Source organism: Ranitomeya imitator, chromosome 5 (assembly GCF_032444005.1).
Source record: "Ranitomeya imitator isolate aRanImi1 chromosome 5, aRanImi1.pri, whole genome shotgun sequence".
Taxonomy (NCBI): Eukaryota; Metazoa; Chordata; class Amphibia; order Anura; family Dendrobatidae; genus Ranitomeya; species Ranitomeya imitator.
In genome coordinates, this window is record NC_091286.1 from 386839141 (window position 1) to 386859278 (window position 20138).

The window sequence follows — 20138 nt, forward strand, 5'->3', positions numbered from 1 at the left end:
TAGCAGATGCAATGTTTTACATGGCTAATCCCTGGAATCACAGCAGTTTGTTTAGCATTTGGCTTGCATTAAAGTAAAAACAAAACACAAATCTTGATTTTTGTCAAAGAACCAAGAACCATAATAATGGAAGTACGTGATATTATTCATATCACTAGTCAGACGGGCGGAAGGGTGTGATCAGGTATCTTCAAGGTTATTTAAGTTCATTTCATTATGCAAACTGTTACGCCGGCCTCACACTAGCGAGTTTTACAGACATAAGAGAGGTGCTGAAAATACGGATTGCATACGGTACAATGCTTCTCTATGCCCAGCTCCTATCTGCCGTATTTTACTGATCCATATTATACGGTCTTCTACGGCCGTAGACAATCGCAGCATGCTGCGTTTGTCACCGTATTGCGCAAAAAATACGCCAATGAAAATCTATGGGGGCCAGAAAAATACGGATTACACACAGACCAACAGTGTGACCTGCAAGAAATACGCAGCGGTGTTCTAGCGAAAAGCCGGCAATTCAGTGCGGTGTACAGTAAAATCACACTGACCGGTTAGAATAGAATAGCTAAAATAAATGTCTACCTATAGTATAGGGGTGTGTGTATGTATGTATATATATGTATATATATATATATATATATATATATATAAAAATTTCATGCAGCGCTAGATAGCTTAAAAGCCGGTAATTCAATTGCCGGCTTTTGCTATCTCCTTTCCAAACCCGACATGATTTTTTTTTGCATATTCCACACTACTAATGTTAGTAGTGTGTATGTGCAAAATTTGGGCGCTCTAGCTATTTAAAGGGTTAAATCGCGGAAAAAATTGGCGTGGGCCCCCGCAATTTTCTCCGCCAGAATGGTAAAGCCAGTGACTGAGGGCAGATAGTAATAGCCTGGAGAGGGTCCATGGTTATTGCGCCCCCCCCCCGGCTAAAAACATCTGCCCCCAGCCACCCCAGAAAAGGCACATCTGGAAGATGCGCCTATTCTGGCACTTGGCCACTCTCTTCCCACTCCCCTGTAGCAGTGGGATATGGGGTAATGAAGGGTTAATGTCACCTCGCTATTGTAAGGTAACATTAAGCCAGATTAATAATGGAGAGGCGTCAATTATGACACCTATCCATTATTAATCCAATAGTATGAAAAGGTTAAAAAACACACACACACATTATTACAAAGTCTTTTAATTAAATAAATACACAAGTGTTTGTAATATTTTATTATACTGTGCAGGGGTGCATTCGTGCACTGTTATTCGTGTATTTTTTATTCAAAGTACTTTTTTTTCTAAGTACTCGGCAGTTATAACATGGCAGAATATAATCAAGCATCTCTTCTCTCTTCATACAGGTAAACATATCATTCATTCTCTGAGCTGAAATATCCTGCATGTCTATTGCTCCAGTCCCTGACAGCAAGCAGCTTGGATGGTAAACATATCATTCATTCTCTGAGCTGAAATATCCTGCATGTCTATTGCTCCAGTCCCTGACAGCAAGCAGCTTGGATGGTATCTGAGTCATTCTATCTTCGGCTTTGAATCCTGCATGTATCTATATATGTTAGTCATCCTATTATGCCTTTGTTTGTGTTTATAGATATTTAACTCACTTTTGCATGTCCTTACTCAGAGAGATCACATAACTGTTTCAAAGTGCTTTATGATCCATGTAGACCTGGACATTTGTTTATCTGATCACTACATTTATTGTGTCCTGTTGTCTCAACTGAGTTAGATTGATTGCTAACGAGCTTTAACACAAAAAAAAAAAAAAAAAGAAAGAGATCTAAGGGCTAGCCTTCTATAAATGTAAATGTAGCTTGGGGATGCATTCGTGCACTGTTATTCGTGCACTGTTATTCGTGCACTGTTATTCGTGCACTGTTATTCGTGCACTGTTATTCGTGCACTGTTATTCGTGTATTTTTTATTCAAAGTACTCGGCAGTTATAACATGGCAGCTAGACAGGGCAGGAGACAGGTAAGACAATCTAAATCTAATCCATATTCACTTGAAACAGCACAAATACTCACCATATTTATTTGTATAATCTATATTCTGGCTGCTGCATTCACTCACATTCACCGCCCTCGCATTAACTCTCTACACTCCATCCATATCGGCCCCTCTGTCCTTGCCTCTCCTATGTATAGCACTCATGCTCTATTCACATTGCTTAACAGCACAGATCCATTCAGTCCCAACATCCAACACAAGAGACGCTCTCACAAATCACTTAACCATCTGCTCACTCTTTCGATCCTCCTTCTCCTAGTCGCTGGAGACATATCTCCAAACCCCGGCCCCCCATGTTATAGCCAGTCAAACCTCCCAATTGCTACACCCAGAAACCCCTCTAACCTTATTAATATTCCCTGCATGCCTGCTGTCTCTTTCAATTGTGCCCTTTGGAATTCTCGCTCTGTGTGTAATAAACTCTCCTTCATTCCTGACTTCTTCCTTTCTAATTCTCTTAATCTCCTGGCTCTTACTGAAACCTGGATCCAGCAGTCAGACACCACCGCTGCTGCTGCTCTTTCATATGGTGGACTACACTTTTCTCATACCCCAAGATCAGACAACAGAGCAGGTGGAGGCGTTGGTCTGCTCCTTTCACCCAAATGTACTTTCCAAGTTATCCCCCAAGTACCCTCACTTGTCTTCCCTTCCTTTGAGGTCCATGTGGTCAGACTCTACGTCCCCTTCTCCATGCGAGTGGCGGTGGTGTATCGTCCTCCCGGCCCCTCTCATCAGTTCCTGGATCACTTTGCCACCTGGCTTCCACACTTTCTCTCCTGTGACACCCCCACCCTTATCATGGGTGATTTCAACATCCCCATTGCCTCTCCCCTCTCCCCATCTGCTTCTCACCTTTTATCTCTATCCTCCTCTTTTGGCCTCTCGCAGCATACTAACTCTCCAACACATGAAGATGGAAACTCCCTTGACTTGGTCTTCTCCCGACTTTGCTCAGTGGATGACTTCACAAACTCCCCTCTCCCGCTCTCTGACCACAACCTTCTTTCATTCTCTATCAAGAACTGCCATCCTGCTCAGGTCACCCCCACTTTCCACACCTATAGAAACATACAGGCCATTAACACCCAGAAACTTATGATGAACTTGCAGTCCTCATTGGCCCCTATTTCCTCCATCTCATGTCCTGATTCTGCATTGAAGCATTACAATGAAACCCTGCAAAGTGCTCTGGATGAAGCTGCTCCTCCTATACATAAAACAACTCGGCACAGACGGCAACAACCGTGGCACACGCTGCAAACACGTTTCCTGCAGCGGTGCTCCAGGTGCGCAGAACGTCTGTGGAGAAAATCTAATCTACCCGAAGATTTCATCCATTATAAGTTCATGCTAAAGACATACAATTCTGCCCTTCACCTCTCCAAACAAACCTACTTCAACATCCTCATCACCTCCCTGTCCAATAACCCTAAACGTCTCTTTGACACGTTCCAGTCCCTACTCAACCCAAGAGAGCAGGCCCCAACCACGGATCTCCGTGCTGACGATCTGGCCAATTACTTCAAAGAAAAAATTGACCACATTCGACAGGAAATCATCTCCCAATCTCTTCATACCATGCACTGTCCTCCCTCCCCCACTGCATCTAGTTCACTCTCTGACTTTGAAGCAGTTACAGAAGAAGAAGTAAGCAGGCTCCTTGCATCTTCGCGCCCGACCACTTGCACCAGTGACCCCATTCCGTCACATCTCCTCCAGTCCCTTTCCCCGGCTATCACCTCTCACCTAACAAAAATATTCAACCTTTCCCTCACTTCCGGTATTTTTCCCTCCTCATTTAAGCATGCCATCATACATCCATTACTTAAAAAACCATCCCTCGATCAAAACTGTGCCGCTAATTATAGACCTGTCTCTAATCTTCCCTTCATCTCTAAACTCCTCGAACGCCTGGTCCACTCCCGTCTTACCCGCTATCTCTCAGATAACTCTCTTCTCGACCCTCTTCAATCTGGCTTCCGCTCTTTACACTCTACTGAAACTGCCCTCATTAAAGTCTCTAATGACCTACTAACAGCTAAATCTAATGGTCACTACTCCATGCTAATTCTCTTGGATCTCTCTGCAGCATTTGACACTGCGGATCATCAGCTCCTCCTCACTATGCTCCGCTCCATCGGCCTCAAGGACACCGTTCTCTCCTGGTTCTCCTCCTATCTCTCTGACCGATCCTTCACTGTATGTTTTGCTGGTTCCTCCTCCTCTCACCTTCCCCTTACTGTTGGGGTTCCTCAAGGATCAGTCCTAGGCCCCCTACTCTTCTCGTTGTATACTGCCCCTATTGGACAAACAATCAGTAGATTTGGTTTCCAGTACCATCTCTATGCTGACGACACCCAATTATACACTTCTGCTCCCGATATCACACCGACCTTTTTAGAAAACACCAGTGATTGTCTTACCGCTGTCTCTAACATCATGTCCTCCCTCTATCTGAAACTAAACCTGTCAAAAACTGAACTCCTCGTGTTCTCTCCCTCTACTAACCTACCTTTGCCTGACATTGCCATCTCCGTGTGCGGTTCCACCATTACTCCAAAGCAACATGCCCGCTGCCTTGGGGTCATCCTTGATTCTGACCTTTCATTCACCCCCTACATCCGATCACTGGCTCGCTCTTCTTACCTGCATCTCAAAAACATTTCTAGAATTCGCCCGTTTCTTAATTTCGACTCTGCAAAAACTCTGACTGTTTCACTTATTCATTCTCGTCTGGACTATTGTAACTCTCTACTAATCGGTCTCCCTCTTGCAAAACTCTCCCCGCTCCAATCTGTCCTGAATGCTGCAGCCAGGATCATATTCCTCACCAACCGTTACACCGATGCCTCTACCCTGTGCCAGTCATTACACTGGCTACCCATCCACTCCAGAATCCAGTACAAAACTACTACCCTCATCCACAAAGCACTCCATGGCTCAGCACCACCCTACATCTCCTCCCTGGTATCAGTCTACCACCCTACCCGTGCCCTCCGCTCCGCTAATGACCTCAGGTTAGCATCCTCAATAATCAGAACCTCCCACTCCCGTCTCCAAGACTTTACACGTGCTGCGCCGATTCTTTGGAATGCACTACCTAGGTTAATACGATTAATCCCCAATCCCCACAGTTTTAAGCGTGCCCTAAAAACTCATTTGTTCAGACTGGCCTACCGCCTCAATGCATTAACCTAACGATCCCTGTGTGGCCTATTTATAATAAAAAAAAAAAAAAAAAAAAGGTTCCTCGCATCATGTTCTCATACACTTTATGCAGTATTAGCCCTCTGTGTCTGTACTGCTACATACTGGTTCATGCAGCTTTACATGAACACCTGAGCCTTACACTATAGCTGGTCCGAATAACTAAAGCAATTGTTACCATCCACCTCTCGTGTCTCCCCTTTTCCCCATAGTTTGTAAGCTTGCGAGCAGGGCCCTCACTCCTCCTGGTATCTGTTTTGAACTGTATTTCTGTTATGCTGTAATGTTTATTGTCTGTACAAGTCCCCTCTATAATTTGTAAAGCGCTGCGGAATATGTTGGCGCTATATAAATAAAATTATTATTATTATTATAATCCACCTGAAGACCCTCGTTCTGTAAAATTAAAAAACAACAATATCCCATACCTTCCGTCGTTCTGTCACATCCAACGATGTAAATCCATCTGAAGGGGTTAACTAATTTTACAAGCAGAAGCTCTGCTAATGCAGCTGTGCTCTTCCTGTAAAACCCCAGCAAATGAATGGAATGTAGGTCAATGACCTGTAGTTACCTTCAGTTGCGGTGATGCGCTCTCTGCTGGATGTCCTCATATGAACTCGAGCCCGGGAACTTTTCAGAATATTTTCCCACGCTCTAGCTATATGCAGTACGGATGCCATACGGACTAGGCCAGTCTCACACATCCAGATAATTCCGGTACCGGAATTATCCGTGTTCGTGCATTTATGTGGCACATCAGTGTGGCACATGTGTGCCGCCCGTGTGCCGACTGGATACCACACGGAGCATGCAGGAGACAGTGCTAGAGATAAGCGCTGCCCCTGCATCTGGTGCTGAAGCCGCCATTCATATCTTCTCTCCAGCAGCGTTCGCTGGCGAGAAGATATGAAAAATCCTTTTTTTTAATGTTTTTTCATGTTTAAAATAAAGATCCCGCCCATTACAGTCATGAATATGTGGCTCCACCCCTATGGGAGGTGGAGCCGCATATTCAAGACTGTAATGGGCGGCACCACGTGACCGCTCATACAGGAGAAGCTGCAGCGAGGACAGGACGCTGCGAGGGAGCCGGGCGAGTATTTTATTAACAACGGGCGGGCGCACAAGGGGTGGGAGGGGGGGTGGCGACAGGGATCTTTATTTTTAAACACGAAAAAAAAAAAAAAAGGATTTTTCATATCTTCTCGCCAGCGAACACTGCTGAAGAGAAGATATGAATGGCGGTTTAAGCACCACGTGGGGGAGACAGCGCTTACTGTAGCGCTGTCTCCTGCACGGGACACGGACTGCACACGGACAGCGTCCGTGTGCGGTACGTGTTTTACACGGACTTACTGACTTTAGTGGGTCCGTGTAATCCGTACGCTCCCACGAACACTGACATGTCTCCGTGTTTTGCACACGGACATGCAGCGCCCCAGAGACCTGGTCGTTGCAGTAACGTTGCTCTGCCACTAAGGGGAGTGATGGTACGTCTGATGGCACTAAAGGAGTTCTTCTCACCAGGTATCACCAGCACACAGTACACTTCACACTCCGGCCACTAGGGGGAGCAAAAGTTTATACTTATTAGGCCACTCCTCACACTGGTAAAACTAGGGGTTGGATAGGAAGTTGGTCAGAAGCTGACTGGGTTGGATTCAGGCAACATCCCGTGGCAGGGGGTGTTGCAGGGAGAAGATTCAGGGGGGTCCCTGTCAGGCGTGGGAACCTGGCAGGTACCTAGCGACAAGAACAGTACGTTATGGAACCGCGCCTGCACTACCCGCGGCGGTATCCTAAGAAAGAGACACAAAGCGAAGGATATTGTGGACAGTGAGAAACAAGATCAAGCACAAAGGAGAGCCAGTAGGAGTCGTGCCCGGAGAACGGCAACATCCTAGTGAGGCGCGTAGCCGGTGCCCGGAACACCGAGGAAGTGACTGACTTTATGCCTTACTTTAAATACCGCAGGACAGTTAATTATAGGTTGGCTGTCTACCTTACATCACCTAAGCAGACATAGGGGGCAACGCGTGGAGAGGGGCATCTCTAGGGTCCCGGAAGAGCTCTGAGCCTACCCGTCAAACGGGTGCATCCTAGCCATAACATACTGGGGGACGGAGAACTAGAAAGAACTGGAACGAATTAGAACGAACGAGAAAAGAAGTTGTGAGGACTATCCCGAATGCTCAGCAGGGAAGCACTACAACACACAGGCGCTAGTGGTAGGCAACGATTTCCACCTGCAAAGGGAACGCTGGATGTGCCTTTGGACCGGCCGGTCTCAGACAGCTCTGTTAACTGTGCTATGGATTGCGGATCCTGAAGTCTTCAGTAAAGAGGTAAAGAGACTGCAACCCTGTGTCCTCGTTATTGTCTGCACCTCACACCATCACCATACACCTTACTGGGAAGCCCTGGGGACATACTTCACCTGTGGGAAGATATACCATCTAGCTGCCATCACATCACCCCAGTGGACCCCAAGCAGCGTCGGTCACCCTGACCGAACACCACAGGTGGCGTCACAAACCCTTGACAGACTCGTATCACCTTTCATTGGGCGCCCCTTAGCACGGTCACGGACCGGGTCCAGCCACCGTGACATCCCCAGAACTGAGCCAGCAGAGGACCGGTACCAAGTAACCCACAGCCCTGCGTCTGGGGGCGCTTCAGGCACACGGTCTGTGAAAACACGCTGACATGTGCAGAGACACATTGATTTCAATGTGTCTACGTGAGTCAGTGTCTCCAGTGCGTGAGGAAACTGTCACCGCTGTGCTCTGCTTTACAGCTGGCCGGCGCTGACAGTCAGTGCGGGAAGCTGACACCGGGGGACGTGACAGACATCGGAATGTGAGTATGTACGGTTTTTTTTTTTTAACTTTTACAATGGTAATCAGGGTAAACATCGGGTTACTAAGCACGGCCCTGCGCTTAGTAACCTGATATTTACCCTGGTTACCAGTGAACACATCGATGGATCGGCGTCACACACGCCGATCCAGCAATGACAGCGGGTGATCAGCGACCAAAAAAAAGGTCCTGTTCATTCCCAGTGACCAACGATCTCCCAGCAGGGGCCTGATCGTTGGTCGCTGTCACGCATAACGATTTCGTTAACGATATCATTGCTACGTCACAAAAAGCAACGATATCGTTAACGAAATCGTTATGTGTGAAGGTACCTTAAGGACAGCTCTTTTAAGGAGTTTTCCCATCTGCTTCTGCAGCCTTGTCTCTCCGCTTCTTTCTTGCTTTTGGACGGTGCACTCCTCAATGATTGGCAGTTCAAACCAATGGCAATGTAACACCATTGCCCCGAACTGTGTGCTTTCTGATGCAGCAAACAGAGGCAATTTTGCCTCTTCAACATTTGGAGGAGTGCAGGTTATTGAAGCTAAGGAGATCCAATGATCTGGCCAACTTCAGAGTGCTTACAAGAATTATTGGAAAATTTTGTAACCACTGTCCTCATTACCTAGGAGACCAAAAAAAATGGTTATTACGGTCGGCACTCCTGTGGATGGTGCTCAAGTAGGATCCTATCCCATGTATATCTTGTAGAAAACGTGGCACTCAGGTAAATGTTATAAGTAGATCATTTATTTTGTGCCGGCAATCCAAACATAAAGAAACGTTTCAGTCCTAAAACGACCTTCATCAATCAAACAGATGTCAGTGTGCCCGGGGTTACAGGCAGAAACGAACACTCAGGATATGCAGCACACTGCAATCTGTCTGACTGATGAAGTTCATTGTAGGACCGAAATGTTTCTTTATTTTTGTGCCGGCAATCTAAAAATAATCAGCATAAAACATTTACCTGAGTGCTTAGTTTTTTACAAGATTAGTCACAGACTGCACATGTGGTAAAATCTTTGTGCTTGGAAACAGGGTGGAATTTGAATAACCTGTAACTTGTTGTTAGGCTCATTTGGTGAAGTGGACCCTACCAAGCCCCTGGTCTTGGTGGGTACATGGGCAATGAGCGTCGAAGCAGCTGGCATGATAAGACTTGGAGAGCAAGGACATGACACCCTCAGGAATTTTGCAGGATGGATGCAGTGAAGTCATCAGGCCAGCAGGGACAGAAGCAAGTACTTGGTGGGCACAGGAGGAGGTGAGAAACAAACTAGAAATAAGTCTACGATGACTTCCATTCATCGCCCTTTGATGTGGTTTAGTTTATAAGCACCAAGCATGTCTCACTTAAGAGAAGATAGCATTGAAGGTGCTACTGTCAAATAACTGAGAAATTAGGGGCAATGGATAACTGTCTCAGAGATCCATCTTTCTTCTTAACAAGAGAAGGCAAATTTCCACCTGCAAGGTCATCTTTGATACAACTGGAGAGGCCAGCATAGAAGACAGCCACGAGAGTGTCATTGTTAGAGGCCAATTCAGCAGACGGGGTACAGAACCAGAAGACACAAAAGAGAATAGTAAAACCAAAAACACTCAGTTTGAAAAAATGTTGCAGTAATCCGCAAGTGCTAGTAAAAGATGTAAAAAACAGGGTATTTGGTTGACACGTTTTTTGCAAAAAATGTATACTAAGCTGCTCTACCAATCTTCACGGTATACCCTTATCAGAGCAGTCCTAACTAATGTATGCAATCCCTATCTGATGTATTTAAAAACCTGATCATCTGTATATAACCTGTGTGAACAGGGTTCAGAGAGGAAAAATCCATGTGTGCATACAGGGTAGAACAGCTTTTGTGCAGATAGCCCAAGAGGAGTGGTGGAACTCCCCAGTCTTGTAGACACGAGAACAATTATGGAAACAGGAACACATGGGCTACTTGCACAGTGAACAAGTCTGTATGATCATGTTCACACACCACCAAGAAACCTGAAGACACAAAAGAGAATAGTAAAACCAAAAACACTCAGTTTGAAAAAATGTTGCAGTAATCCGCAAGTGCTAGTAAAAGATGTAAAAAACAGGGTATTTGGTTGACACGTTTTTTGCAAAAAATGTATACTAAGCTGCTCTACCAATCTTCACGGTATACCCTTATCAGAGCAGTCCTAACTAATGTATGCAATCCCTATCTGATGTATTTAAAAACCTGATCATCTGTATATAACCTGTGTGAACAGGGTTCAGACAGGAAAAATCCATCCATTTCAAACTGAGTGTTTTTGGTTTTACTATTCTCTTTTGTGTCTTCAGGTTTCTTGGTGGTGTGTGAACATGATCATACAGACTTGTTCACTGTGCAAGTAGCCCATGTGTTCCGGGGTACAGAACTAGATGACATAATGTCTCACTGAGTTAATATCTTGCCTTAGCTCTATTATAGAATCATTGACTGAGTGAATTTGACCTACTTCAACAAACACTTAACGAAATGCAGTCAGGAAAGATATTAGAGGATGCACCATAGGGTCATCTCATTCCCACAATGGTGCATCCCACATCAAAGTACCTCCAGACAATAAAAATATATACAGTGGGGCAAAAAAGTATTTAGTCAGTCAGCAATAGTGCAAGTTCCACCACTTAAAAAGATGAGAGGCGTCTGTAATTTACATCATAGGTAGACCTCAACTATGGGAGACAAACTGAGAAAAAAAAATCCAGAAAATCACATTGTCTGTTTTTTTTATCATTTTATTTGCATATTATGGTGGAAAATAAGTATTTGGTCAGAAACAAACAATCAAGATTTCTGGCTCTCACAGACCTGTAACTTCTTCTTTAAGAGTCTCCTCTTTCCTCCACTCATTACCTGTAGTAATGGAACCTGTTTAAACTTGTTATCAATATAAAAAGACACCTGTGCACACCCTCAAACAGTCTGACTCCAAACTCCACTATGGAGAAGACCAAAGAGCTGTCAAAGGACACCAGAAACAAAATTGTAGCCCTGCACCAGGCTGGGAAGACTGAATCTGCAATAGCCAACCAGCTTGGAGTGAAGAAATCAACATTGGGAGCAATAATTAGAAAATGGAAGACATACAAGACCACTGACAATCTCCCTCGATCTGGAGCTCCATGCAAAATCCCACGCCGTGGGGTCAGAATGATCACAAGAACGGTGAGCAAAAATCCCAGAACCACGCGGGGGGACCTAGTGAATGAACTGCAGAGAGCTGGGACCAATGTAACAAGGCCTACCATAAGTAACACACTACGCCACCATGGACTCAGATCCTGCAGTGCCAGACGTGTCCCACTGCTTAAGCCAGTACATGTCCGGGCCCGTCTGAAGTTTGCTAGAGAGCATTTGGATGATCCAGAGGAGTTTTGGGAGAATGTCCTATGGTCTGATGAAACCAAACTGGAACTGTTTGGTAGAAACACAACTTGTCGTGTTTGGAGGAAAAAGAATACTGAGTTGCATCCATCAAACACCATACCTAATGTAAAGCATGGTGGTGGAAACATCATGCTTTGGGGCTGTTTCTCTGCAAAGGGGCCAGGACGACTGATCCGGGTACATGAAAGAATGAATGGGGCCATGTATCGTGAGATTTTGAGTGCAAACCTCCTTCCATCAGCAAGGGCATTGAAGATGAAACGTGGCTGGGTCTTTCAACATGACAATGATCCAAAGCACACCGCCAGGGCAACGAAGGAGTGGCTTCGTAAGAAGCATTTCAAGGTCCTGGAGTGGCCTAGCCATTCTCCAGATCTCAACCCTATAGAAAACCTTTGGAGGGAGTTGAAAGTCCGTGTTGCCAAGCGAAAAGACAAAAACATCACTGCTCTAGAGGAGATCTGCATGGAGGAATGGGCCAACATACCAACAACAGTGTGTGGCAACCTTGTGAAGACTTACAGAAAACGTTTGACCTCTGTCATTGCCAACAAAGGATATATTACAAAGTATTGAGATGAAATATTGTTTCTGACCAAATACTTATTTTCCACCATAATATGCAAATAAAATGTTAAAAAAACAGACAATGTGATTTTCTGGATTTTTTTTTCTCAGTTTGTCTCCCATAGTTGAGGTCTACCTATGATGTAAATTACAGATGCCTCTCATCTTTTTAAGTGGTGGAACTTGCACTATTGCTGACTGACTAAATACTTTTTTGCCCCACTGTATACCAGTTTAGATCGATCAGAAAAAAATCTGCTGAGGACACATCTCAGTGTATGGTGCATTGGTTCCCAAAACCCAAGCAGGCTTTAGGATTGTCATTTAAAACGTGTATGGGTAGGCAAATGTGGAGCTGTTTCCCAAACTGAGTGTTGCACATCCATACAGGCTGTGAGGTTTTACACAGCCTGAAGAAGTTCACATTGGCTGATAGCAGGTTGCACCACCAATCTAGACATAATCTGTATCCCATAGCAACAGTGTTTTTGCTGCACCTTTGAGATTCATGGTCTTTGGATCTGTTAAGCTTTCTTTAGGCTCACCTAGTGAAGTAGACCCTACTGAGATCCTGATCTGAATGGGTACGTTTGACCCGGACATCGGAGAAGCTGACAGCATGAGATGTGAGGACAAGACACCCTCAGGTATCTTAGGAATCACAGGATGGATGTAGGGCAGCAGGGACACAGAAGTAATGGAGGAGAGAAACAAACTAAAATCTAGGATAACAAAAGACACAGCTAAAGGGCCTTAAAACGCCTAGGGAGATGTGACATGCCAGGCAAACTGCAAAGACTGATGTGGAACACAACAGCGGGCAGCTAACCAAGCTAAAGGGACAGGTGTTTAATAGTACCCCCATTTTAAGGTCACTCCCAGATGAATCCATAACAGCAGAAAGAGGATGCTTAGCGTGAAATCTTTTCAGCTAGTTTGGACTTTTTATGTCCTTTTTTTTTTTACACCATATATTTTTCCTTAGGATAATATCCCTTCCAGTCAATCAAGTAGATGAGATTACCATGAACCTTCTTAAAATTTAGACTTTAGTTGGTCTCATACTCTGCATCCGGATCAAATATGGAAAGAAAAACCGTCTTAACCACAGGAAATAATCTATTGAGAATCATAGGAGATAGTCACATAGGAAGATGTCACATGCCAGGCAACCTGCAAAACCTGACGTTGAACAAAACAGCGGGCAGTAAACCGAGGTGAATGGAGCGAAGCTCACTCGGGACAGGTGTGTAACAATTGTAAGGTTGCTCGATTTTAGAATCACTTTGCAAATGAAGCCATTTATGATGAGAATATCCCTTTAAGACAAAAAAATCACTTTACTATTTCAAATGGGAATTGTGTGTGTGTGTATGTATATGTGTTTGTGTGTGTGTATGTGTATATACTGTATATATATATATATATATATATATATATATATATATATATATATCTTGAATATTTTGCACTTTTGTATTCTAGATTTTTTTTTTTTTTTTTTTTACTGCTTCTCTTCTGGAAAATATATAATATGTATGATACATCACAGAAAAAGATAAAGCGTAGCAAATCACCATGGCAATATATTTCTCTGGTTAAAGATTTTCATATTGTATTTGCACAAAGACCATAAGCAATGTGAGATCCAATAAAAGAATTAAACACCTATAGTTGCAAGCTGGATCCAATGCACAAGCTTTAAAGGATTACAAAAACTACAAGATTTTTATTTTTTTTTTACATAAGACCCTGCAAAATAAAGAGCTGGACTGATGGATGTTTCCCTTGTGGTTTGGATAGATGGTATTATTGCCGCTCTTGAAGTAACTGTTGAATGTGTCTGTTACACATATCCTTGATAGAATATACACTTCATCTATGATTCAAATGGCATTTAAAAGGGTTGTCCACTACTAGGACAACCCCCTTCTTGATCAGAACATTTGGCCCCCATTAAAATAATAAAACTTATACTTTCCTCCCATGCCAGCGCTGTTCCCGCGATCCTGGTGCTCTCGTGTGGGTTGCTGTGACACTGGCATGCAATCAGCAATAACGTCACGGTCTTCGGAGATATCGAACATGAAGAGGAAGTCTGGGCTACACCTGATCTCGGGCTTCCTCTTCTTGCTCATTTCAACAGGAGGCAGGGACCGTGACACCAGCGCTGCTTGGGCGCCTGCATCACGTGTCACAACAACAGTACAGGAGGCCTGGGGCCGCGGGTGCCAACACCGCGGGAATGGTGCTACCATGGGAGGTGAGTATGACCTTTATTATTTTACCCCAAGCAAGGGGTATGAGAAGTTGTCCAAATAATTGACAACTTCTTTAAAGTCAGGGAGCAGCATGAAAAGCTCTACTTTTTTTTTTCTGTATGTCTGTGTAAAAGGTGTTTTATTGTGGGGAGGGTGCAGTTTATGGACAGATGTACTTCATTACCTGTTTCTCTTTCTTTCACCAGAAGAAGTGTCATAAAAATTTTTGACGTTAACTTGCATATTATGGTTGCACCTAGTGTGCAAAAGTATAGCGCAATACGTCCGTTAACCTGAGGACTGATGGACACGCATCCTCAGTCACACTTTCCACAGTCAGGTCTGTTTATTGCAGATCAACCAATAGAAATAGCTATCTGCAGCGCCCCAGAGATCTGGTTGTTGCAGTAACATCGCTCTGCCACTAAGGGGAATGATGGTACGTCTGATGGCACTAAAGGAGTTCTACTGACCAGGTATCACCAAGCACACACTACACTTCACACTCCGGCCACTAGGGGGAGTAAAAGGCTTTATTTATTGGGCCACTCCTCACATTGATAAAACTAGAGGTTTGACAAGAAGTTAGGCAGAACGAAGCCTGGGAGAGCTCCAGGGAGGACCTGTCAGAACTGGGAAATCTGGCAGGTACCTAGCGAAAGGACAGAGTGCAGGCGCGGTTCCGTAACAATACCTTGCAGCGGTATCCTAAGAAAGAGACACGAAGCGAAGGATATTGTGGAACAGTGAGAAACGAGATCAGCACAAAGGAGATCTAGTAGGAGTCGTGCCCCGAGAACGGCAATATCCTACTGAGGCACGTGGCTGGAGCACCGAGGAAGTAACAGTCTCCATGCATTACTTCAACCAGCGGCAGGACAGTTAATTACAGGTTGGCTGTCTACCATACAACACCTAAGAAGGACATAGGAGGCAATCGTGGGAGAGGGGCGACACTAGGGTTCCAGAATAACTCCAGGCCTACCTGTCATAAAGGTGCGTCCTAGCCATAACATACCTGGGGGATGGAGAAGAGAAAGATCTAGAAAGAACGAGAACAGCAGTTGTGAGGACTATTCCAAATGCTCAGCAGGGTAGCACTACAACACACAGGCGATAGTGGGTAGACACTGATTTCCACCTGCAAAGGGAACTCTGGATGCGCCTTCGGATCGGCCGGTCTCAGACAGCCCTGTTGACAGTGCCCTGGATTGAGGACCCTGAAACCTTCAGTAAAAGGTAAAGAAACTGAACCCTGTGTCCTCGTTATTCCTCGCACTACGCACCATCACCCCTTTATTGGACGCCCCTTAGCAGGGTCACGGACCGGGTCCAGCCACCGTGACATCCCCAGAACTGAGCCAGCAGAGGACCGGTACCGAGTAACCCGTGGCCCTGCGTCTGGGGGCGATCCAAATCCATCCTGCTTGTCAGGAAAGGAGTACAACTTTTAGAAATAGCTTGACAGTATAGCTGAGATATAGTGTTAGTTTCAAGAGGGTTACGAACTGACATTCGGAAGCAAAAGTTTATGAAAATGTATTTTGTTAGCTTAAAAACGGAGTAAATGACTTTAAATCAGTTACTGAAAGCATTTCAGTACTTTTGATAAAAATGAGTCCTATATTTTATATTCAATTTATGATCATTGTAGGAAGCAATGCCAAGTTTCATTGCAAAGTCTACACAGTGAGCTTTAGCCTCAAATTCAATAATAGAGGATCCTTGAATGAAACTAATATCGCTCATCTAATCTCTGATGAAAGGATCAAGGAACATCAATGTAAAAGCCAGTCAAGCAAGTCGGCGCGACTCAGGGTTACAAAGGTCACAAGTCAGAAAATTAGATAGAATCAACAAAAGGAAATCATATGCAACGTAGAAGAAAAGCTGGTTTACAACCCTAACAGCCTGCAATAACTAAGAACAAAAGGAAGTAGGTTTTCAGAAATACTTATGAGAAACTTCATTGACACAAATACCCAAATTTGCATAATAAATAGATTTGGCAGTGCCCTCTCAACGAAACAAGTGCCACTGTTTAAAGGGAACCTTAAGAGTGCAGCACAGTGTCAGAAATTGTTTACTGCAGGAGAACAGTGAAAAATGGGCAAATGGGAGACTCCCTTGAGATGCATTACCTTGTTTGCAAAATATATGTGTGAATATCACCGAGAACAGTTGTTACAGCCTGTCTGATTGAGCGCTGAATCTATGTCAAGAAACATCACAGAAATGAAGTAGCGGAAATGAACATTCAGAATTCTGATCAAATCCTTCATTAATTGTGCAAACAATGTTATATTTCTGCCTCACACAAAACCTGCTTTAAAAAGCCTACACCAATGTTGCAGATTAAGAGATATTTTTTTTTGCTCAATAAAAAATGGATCTCGCCAGAATACGGATGTCCACTTTCCTTTATGAGATAACAAAATATTTGATTGGTTTGGGTCTTGATGCTAAGACTTCCACTGATTGCTAGATGAAAGGGCTGAAGAGCTGACTGTGCGTTTTCTGCACAGCTGTGCACGGCACTCCACTATAAAGGTACCTTCACACTGAGCAACTTTAGAACGATAACGATAGCGATCCGTGACGTTGCAGCGTCCTGGATAGCGATCTCGTTGTGTTTGACACGCAGCAGCGATCAGGATCCTGCTGTGACATCGCTGGTCGGAGCTAGAAGGCCAGAACTTTATTTAGTAGCTGGATCACCTGCTGACATCGCTGAACCGGCGTGTGTGACGCCGATCCAGCGATGTCTTCACTTGTAACCAGGGTAAACATCGGGTTACTAAGCGCAGGGCTGCGCTTAGTGACCCGATATTTACCCTGGTTACCATTGTAAATGTACAAAAAAAAACACTACATACTTGCATTCCGGTGTCTGTCGCGTCCCCCGGCGTCAACTTCCCTGCACTGTGTCAGCGCCGGCCGGCCGTAAAGCAGAGCACAGCAGTGACGCCACCGCTCTGCTTTACGGCTGGTGCTTACACAGTGCAGGGAAGTTGACGCCGGGGGACGCGACAGACACCGGAATGTAAGTATGTAGTGTTTTTTGTTTTGTTTTGGTTTTTTTTTACATTTACAATGGTAACCAGGGTAAACATCGGGTTACTAAGCGCGGCCCTGCGCTTAGTAACCCGATGTTTACCCTGGTTACCCAGGGACTTTGGCATCGTTGGTCGCTGGAGAGCTGTCTGTGTGACAGCTCTCCAGCGACCACACAACGACTAAACAGCGACACTGCAGCAATCGGCATCATTGTCTATATCGCTGCAGCGTCGCTTAATGTGACGGTACCTTAAGTCTTTTAAAATTTGAGTTTATGGCATTCTTTGCCTATTTTAGTTAGGCAGCATGAAAATATGCAAGTTAGTAATTGGCTTGCTTTTTCTATCTGCTGCCATTCTTCTTCTGCAATGAGAGCTTTTTTATTTCATAGTGCACTAATTTCTAAAGAGCAGCTAAGCTGTCAACTCATTCCCCCTCCCTCTCAGCTCCTGACAAGCTGCTGTTATAAATCTTATAAAATCAACAGGTCAAAGAATCTGCTGCTTTTTAGAGCTAGTCTTCTAATCATGACTCTCATTGTTCTCAATTTCTGAAACTGTGTGTTTATTCAAATATCCTGTTATCTACATATGCAACTATAGTGATAACTACAGAGCAAACTACAGTGATAATCTATCTTAACACTAAATGTTACAGCAGAACATGTGCTGTGCTTTATCACTCAAGGAGTGCCTTCCCTGCCAGATCCAGGAAGTAAGGAGACTGCAGAACTGCGATCTGCTCAAGAGACAACTAGAGAATACCACTTTAGTGCCTACTATGGAAAAGTTCCCTGAAGTATGCCAAGAACATAAAATAAGAACTCTAGTAAATGAATGGCTTGGCTTCTCCATCAGTCCTGAACATCCTTGAGACATGTGAGTGCTGCACAATTTTTTCTTGGACTGCACTCTGACACATAAAGTGGAATGGGTATATTCACACATTGGTTAAATATTAGATTCTTTGCAATGGAAGTATTACATAGAAAGTATAAACGTGCATATTCCATACCTAACCTTCTTTAATAATTTGATACGGTTATAGTTATGTAGAACAAGCAAAATCTTCCTTTAATTCGGGTTCATAGAGAGGAAACGTTTCTACATTGACCCTAAATCATGAAACTATTATACAATAATGGGTCTTACATGGTATAATATTTGGATGAATATTTGCTTTCAATGGTATTTGGGGGGGAAAAGTAAAGATTTGTGTCTTTGGAATTTGATGAGACTGGAGGTTAACTTTTACATAACCTGTAAGATGTCATGTTCAGTTAGTCCTGCCAATACTAATATAGGCTGCTTTAATTTTTTTTTACAAAGCATGAAATGTGATATGCTCCTGGCTTTATATCCTGGATACTAAACACAAATGTCTGTTTCCTGGTCCATTTATTCCTTTTCACTTTCCAATAGCTTACCGGAATCAGATTTCTTACTTGTTTCTGTTACCATGCTATTTCCAGTGGAAAAGTAACATAATGGACTTTGCTAAATAAACACCACTTTCACACAATTTCCCAATCATATGTACAAGCTAAGATTTCAAAGATTTGAAAAAAATAACTTCATAACTTACTATAGTGTTAACTTCACAACTACATACAGCAATGCCTTTTTTGATTGATGTAACAGTCCGGTATTCAATCACTTTAGCTCCTTAAGACACAATGTGCAATGCATCCCCCGGAGTTTGCCAGTTCCAAATTTATATTCTGCAATTTCAAACATACTCTTCAATACTTTAAACACACTGTCATCACTTTTCCCATTAGGGCTCCCAATCTGAATACCCTGTCAGTTATCGGTATGACATTGGGTTGTTAAAGGAAACCAGAGTACTCATAACAAACATGGTGAGAACATACAAACTCCTTGCACATCTACAATGTTAGCCATGGTTTTATTTTGCCTTGGCAGTTGCTGCCTGCACAAGCTAAAGAGCTGGTTCAAGTTGTGACCCACTACCCAGGGCATAAATTTACTATGTGACTGGGTACAAGAAACAAGAAGAGGAAAAAAAGTTTAAAAAAATAAAAATTTAGTGCGAAGCCTCAATCATTAACCAATCAATCGCTCCTGCGCGTCTACGGGTCCGATAAAGCACCGGAGCGTGAAACGGCCGTCATCCTTCTCCACTGTTTCTCCCTGCCATGTCCTGCTATTTTATTGTGAAGCCATAAATCAATAAAGAACGGGCCTTTTGTACGGACGGTGAGTGCTCTTCTTTTCCTTCATGCTTTTTACCACTTGAGACAGGTTTTTTTTCTCTGAATGAGCACCCGTAGTCCAAGTGGCTGAAGCACGCTTTCCAGATACGGGGAGGTGAAACAGGTGTAACAGGCTGATTGTGCGCACTTCTATTTTCTACATTGTCCTGTTGTAGGGTGAAACTGGCTCCAATCAAGCGCTGTCAACAGGGTATGGCGTTGCAAAATGGAGTGATAGCCTTCCTTATTCAAAATCCCTTTTGCCTTGTACAAATGTCCCACTTTACCAACACCAAAGCAACCCCAGACCATCACATTACCTCCACCATGCTTGACAGATGGCGTCAGGCACTCATCCAGCATCTTTTCAGTTGTTCTGCGTCTCACAAATGTTCTTCTGTGTGATCCAAACACCTCAAACTTGGATTCGTCTGTCCATAACACTTTTTAACAATCTTCCTCCATCCAATGTCTGTTCTTTTTGCCCATATTAATTTTTTCCTTCTATTAGCCAGTCT